Below are 6,000 nucleotides of genomic sequence, written 5' to 3'. Positions count from 1 at the left end.
GTCAGGTAATAAAACTGTACTGACTCTGTGTTTTGTGATTAACCTTCATTTTTCAAGTGGCTAAAGGAATTGAATAAATCCTTGAGATAAAGTAGTTTCCATCAAACATCTTAATCTGCTGACAGATGGGAACTAAAAATAACTCTGGCATAAAATTTCTAGTGGAAAAGCCAAATAGAGAGGCATGTTCACCAACCACTTGAGAATCCCCCAAAAGGCAATACACCTCCCATAAAGGAACAACCCTAATGTTTAAAACTACTGGTGAAACAGAATTTTCCATAAACTAAGGAAAGAGTACAAATATTTTAATGATAAAACTACCAAAACATGTTTTCCAGCTTCAGGTTTATACGTAAATGAAATATGATTGTAATGTTTTGGTGCAAAAAATCCTATAGTAAAAGATCATAAGAAATGTTTTATGTAGACAAAAAAAAAATTATTGTTATATTTTGTTTAAAAAGTTATGGGGTTGACAACTTCGAAAATAATGTTGGGAAAATCAGTTAAATGTTTTTAAAAAATAAAGTTAGATTTCTGCCTCACACAATACATATAAAACAATTCCAAGGAGATAAAAGAACTAAATGTTAAACCCACATAAGAACCACATATTAACAACCATAAAAGCAAAATGCACTGTAGTTATACACATCTATAACTTTGATTGGGGAAGATTTTTCTAAGAAAACATAAATGCAAGCATTCATCATAAAAATATTCAATATTTGCTGTAGAAAAGATTCCTTAAAGTTAAGAGAAATTATAAGTTGGGCAACAATAAATAAAAGAAATATGAGGAAGGATTAACACTCAGAATATATAAAGAGCTCTTATAATCAATATGAAAGGACAACCAAATAGAAAAATGAATGAAAGAACAAAAAATGCATATGGTAGATAAACGTATGAAAAGATAGTTTACTTCCTTGATAATAAGGGAGATAAAAATAAAAAACTATTATATCTTTTTCTGACCCATTAGATTAGCAAAATATTTATAAGATTTTTAATATCCAGCATTGGAGAGAAAATGGATACATAAACTGTTGGTGGGAGTATTGTGTGGTAATGCCTTTTTAGAAGGCAGTTTAGCTAGAACATTCTTATAATATCAGTATAAATTACAGTAGTTATGATCCTAGGAATCTATTCTAAAAATCTAGTTTCTCATTATGCATAAAAGTATATGTGTTAAGAACTCAAATATGATATTACCCCTAATAGGGAGCAAAATGTTGAGATAATTTACATTCTGGGTTCTATAGTCAGACAGAACCCAAATCCACTTAGATGAGTAATGTTCAATAAATTCTAATTCCAAATAATTATAATTAAAATTTTTAAAAAATGAAACCTAAATGTTCATCAATAGGAGAGTGTTTTAAAGAAATAAGGTGATCCACATTATGAAATATTTTGCAGCCATTAAAGAAAAACATAAAGAAGATACATAACAACTAACAAGTAAAATTTTCTAAGAGCTATTGTGAAGTGAAAAAAATGAAGTTGCAGAAAACAGACGCATTTATTTTTGAATTATACATAAGTATGTATGCATACAAATGCGTTAAAGTTCTATGGGGATACAGAAGTGCATTATTTAAACATTTAATAATAAATATATATTAATGCATTATAAATATAATAAAAAGGGAAATATATTTTGTGAAATTAGTCAAATTACCATCTTTCCTTGCAGATCTTTACAGTTTGTACACAACGCTTCAATTAAAATTTTTGAATTACAAAAATCAAACCATAACTTAAATCGCTAATTTACCAAAAAAAAGACCCCAATTTTACTATAAATACCCAAAGCTTTGACTTTGTTGGGGAAGATGCCACAGACCAATTTATAAGTACTTATGAACAAATTCATAATTCAAACTGGTTCTCTGTGAAGGGACAAATCTGCTTTCTGAAGAGTTTAACAAGTTATAAATGTTATAATAAAATTATATTTAAGGAGAATTCCACTTACAGTATGACAGTGTGAGGAGCATTGCTGACCCCATCTCCAGGGAACCTGGTAAAAAAATATTTTTAAAGAAACAACCATTTAAAGTCTTTGGAAATGGCCTTAAAGGCATACAGCAAATGAAGAAACACTTATTCAAGAAAATCTACTAAAACTCACTAAGAACAGTGAGAATCTGTGGCATTTGAAACAACATGGGTTTCCTCTCCCCTCCCCCAGGTCAGTGAAAGAGAAATGCACCTGAGAATACAGGGCTTCCTTCCCTCCCCAACTTCCAGTTAGAAGTTTATCTTCCTAACAGGGGCAAGATGTCAGCATTTCACATCCTACCTCCACTTACCTGTTGCTGAGGCAATCTCTATCAAAACCCCAATGCCGGTTTTTTGCAGAAATGGACAAATGCTAAAATTCACATGGAATTCCAAGGGAACCCTGAATAGTAATAACATATTTGAAAAAGAACAAAGCTGAAGGACTTACACTTCCTGATTTCAAAATGTACTAAAAAGTTAAAGTAATCAAAACTTGTGGTTCTGGCATAAGAATAGACAAATAAACCAATAGAATAGAATTGACAACATAAAAATAAACTCGCCTCTATGGTCAACTTATTTTTGACAAGGATGAGGAGACCATTCAATGGGGAAAGAACAGTCCTTGAACAAATTTTTCCAGAAAACAGTAAATCAACATGTAAAGGAATGAAACTGGACCCTTACCATGCACATATACAAAGATTTTTTAAAAAGAAAACAGAAATTGGACTTGATTAAAATTTAAACCTTTGGTTCATCAAAGGGCACTATCAAGAGAGTGAAAAGACAACCCATTCAACAAATGGTTTTGAAACAACTGGACAAACACATGCAAAAAAATGAATCTAAACAAAGACCTTACACCCTTCACAAAACTTAACTGAAAATGGATCACAAACCTAAATGTAAAAAAATGCAAAACTATATAAAATTCCTAGAAGATAACGTAGGAGAAAACTTAGATGACCTTTGTTATGGTAATGACTTTTAAAGTACGACACCAATGGTACAATCCATGAAAAAAATAATTGAAAAGCCAAACTTCATTAAAATTAAAAACTTCTGCTCTTCAAAAGACAATGTCAAGAGAATAAGACAAGCCACACAGACTGGGAGAGAATATTTGCAAAAAATATACCTGATAAAGGACTGTTATCCAAAACATACAAAACTCTTAAAACTCAACACTAATTAAACTCAGTAGTAAGAAAACAAACAACCCAATTTAAAAATGGACCTTAACAGTCCAAAGAAGAAATGCAGGTAACATATAAGCATGTGAAAAGGTACTCCATATTATATGCCAACAGGGAAATGCAAATTAAAACAATGATATATCATTACATATCTATTAGAATGGTCAAAATCCAGAACACTGACTACAACAAATGCTGGCAAGAATGTAGAGCAATAAGAATTCTCATTCATTGCTAGTGGGATGCAAAATGTTACAGCCACTTTGGAAGACTGTTTGGTTGTCTCTTACAGAATTAAACATGCTCTGACCAAATTATCCAGCACTGCACTCCTAGGTTTTATCCAAACAAGTTGAAAACTTCTGTCCACACAGAACCTGCATACAGATGCTTATATTCATAACTGACAAAACTTGAAAGCAATCAAATGTTCTCCAGTAGGTGAATGTACAGATAAACTGGTCCATCCAGACAGTGGAATATTATCCAGCACTGCAAATAAGTGAGCTATCAAGCCATGAAAAGACATGGAGGAAACTTGAATGCATATTACTAAGTGAAGGAAGTCAACTTGAAAAGGCTGTGTACTACATGGCTCCAACCATATGACATTCTGGAAAAGGCAAAGCTATGGAAACAATAAAAAGATCAGGGGGTGCCAGAGGTTATGGGGAGGGTGGGATGAATAGGTAGAGCGTTAGGATTTTTAGGACAGTGAAAATACTTTGTATGATACCATAATGATGGATACGTGTTGTTATAGATTTGTCCAAACCCACAGAATGTACAAGAAGAGTGAATTGCAGAATAAGCTATGATCTTTAGGTGATTATGATGTATTAATGTAGATTCACCCATGGTCACTAATATACCACTCTCATGGGGGACATTGATGATGAGGGAGGCTGTGCATGTGTGGGGACAGGGAATACATGGAAAAAATCTCTGTACCTTCCCCTCGATTTTGCTGTCAACCTAAAACTGCTCTAAAAAAAAGAAGGTCTAAATTAAAAAAAAAAAAAAAAAGACAACCTACAGAATGGGAGAAAATATTTGTAAATCATACCTCTAATATGGGATTAATATCCAAAAGATGTGACAGCTGTGACAACTCAATAACAGAAAGACCAAAATAAGTAAAAGGAGTTTGAGGGCTTGAATAAGATATTTTCCAAAAAGATATACAAATGCACAAATGGCCAATAAGCGCATGAAAAGATGCTCAATGTAATTAGTCTTGAGTAAAATGCAAGTCAAAACTACCATGAGATATATATCACACCCATTAGGATGTCTATTATTTTTTTAAAAACTAACAGCAAATAACAAGTGTTGGTGAGAATCTGGAGAAATTGGAACCATCATGCACTGCTGGTGGGAATATATAATAAATGGTGCAGCCATTGTGGAAAACAGTTTGGTTTCTCCTCAAAAAGTTAAACCTAGAAGTACCTTGTGACCTAGTAATTACACTTCCAGGTATATCTCCAAAAGAATTGAAAACTGGGACTGAAACAAAGACTTGTATGCCAATGTTCATAGCAATATTATTCACAAAAGCCAAGAGATGAAAACAACACAGTGCCCATCAACAGATGAATGGATAAACAAAATGTGGTAGGTAGATACAATGGAATATGCTCAGCCATTAAGGAAATTAAGCTCTGATACATGCGACAACCTTGGAAACATTTTGCTAAATGAAATAAGCCAGACACAAAAGGACAAATATTGTATTTGTATGACTCCATTTATATGAAATATCTTGAATAGGCAAACTTATAGAGACAGAAAGTGGATTCGAGTTTACCAGAGGGTAGGGGTAGGGCAGACTGGGGGGTGAGGTATTTCTTAATGGGTACGATATTACTGTTTGGAGTGATGAAAAATTTTGGAAATTGAGTGGTGATGGTTGCACAATATTGAGGATGTAATTCATGCCACTGACTTGTACACTTAAAAGTGACTAAAATAGAAAATTTTGTTATAGATATTTTAGCATAATAAAAATAGTTTTAGGGCTTCCCTGGTGGCGCAGTGGTTGAGAATCTGCCTGCCAATGCAGGGGACACAGGTTCGAGCCCTGGTCTGGGGAGATACCACATGCCGCAGAGCAACTGAGCCCCTGAGCCACAACTACTGAACCTGCGCATCTGGAGCCTGTGCTCCGCAACGGGAGAGGCCGCGATAGTGAGAGGCCGGCGAACTGCGATGAAGAGTGGCCCCCGCTTGCCGCAACTAGAGAAAGCCCTCGCACAGAAACGAAGACCCAACACAGCCTAAAAAAAAAAAAAAAAATTGATTAATTAATTAATTTTTTAAAAATAGTTTTAAAAAAATCAAAAACTGTACTATAGAAAACACTATTTAAAGAATGGAAAGACAACAGGCTGGGAGAAATTATTTGTAAAACATATATCTGATAAATGATATATATCCAAAATACACAAGTAACACTTAAAACTCAACCAAAAGAAAACAAATAGCCCAATTTTAAAATAGACAAAAGATCTGAACAGACACTTCAACAAAGAAAATATGCAAATGGAAAATAAGCAAGTGAAAAGATGGTCAGCATTATTTATCACTAAGGAATTACAAATTAAAACAATAATGAAATATCACTATACACTTATTAAAATGGAGAAAATCCAAAACACTGACAACATGAAATGTTTGTGATGATGTGGAGAAACAGAAACTCTTATTCGTTGCTGGTGGTAATGCAAAATGGTGCAGCCACTTCAGATGATACTTTGACAGTTTCTTGCAAAGCTCAACATAG

This window comes from Balaenoptera ricei, chromosome 4 (genome assembly GCF_028023285.1).
Source record: "Balaenoptera ricei isolate mBalRic1 chromosome 4, mBalRic1.hap2, whole genome shotgun sequence".
Lineage (NCBI taxonomy): Eukaryota > Metazoa > Chordata > Mammalia > Artiodactyla > Balaenopteridae > Balaenoptera > Balaenoptera ricei.
Note: the sequence above shows the minus strand (reverse complement) of the source record.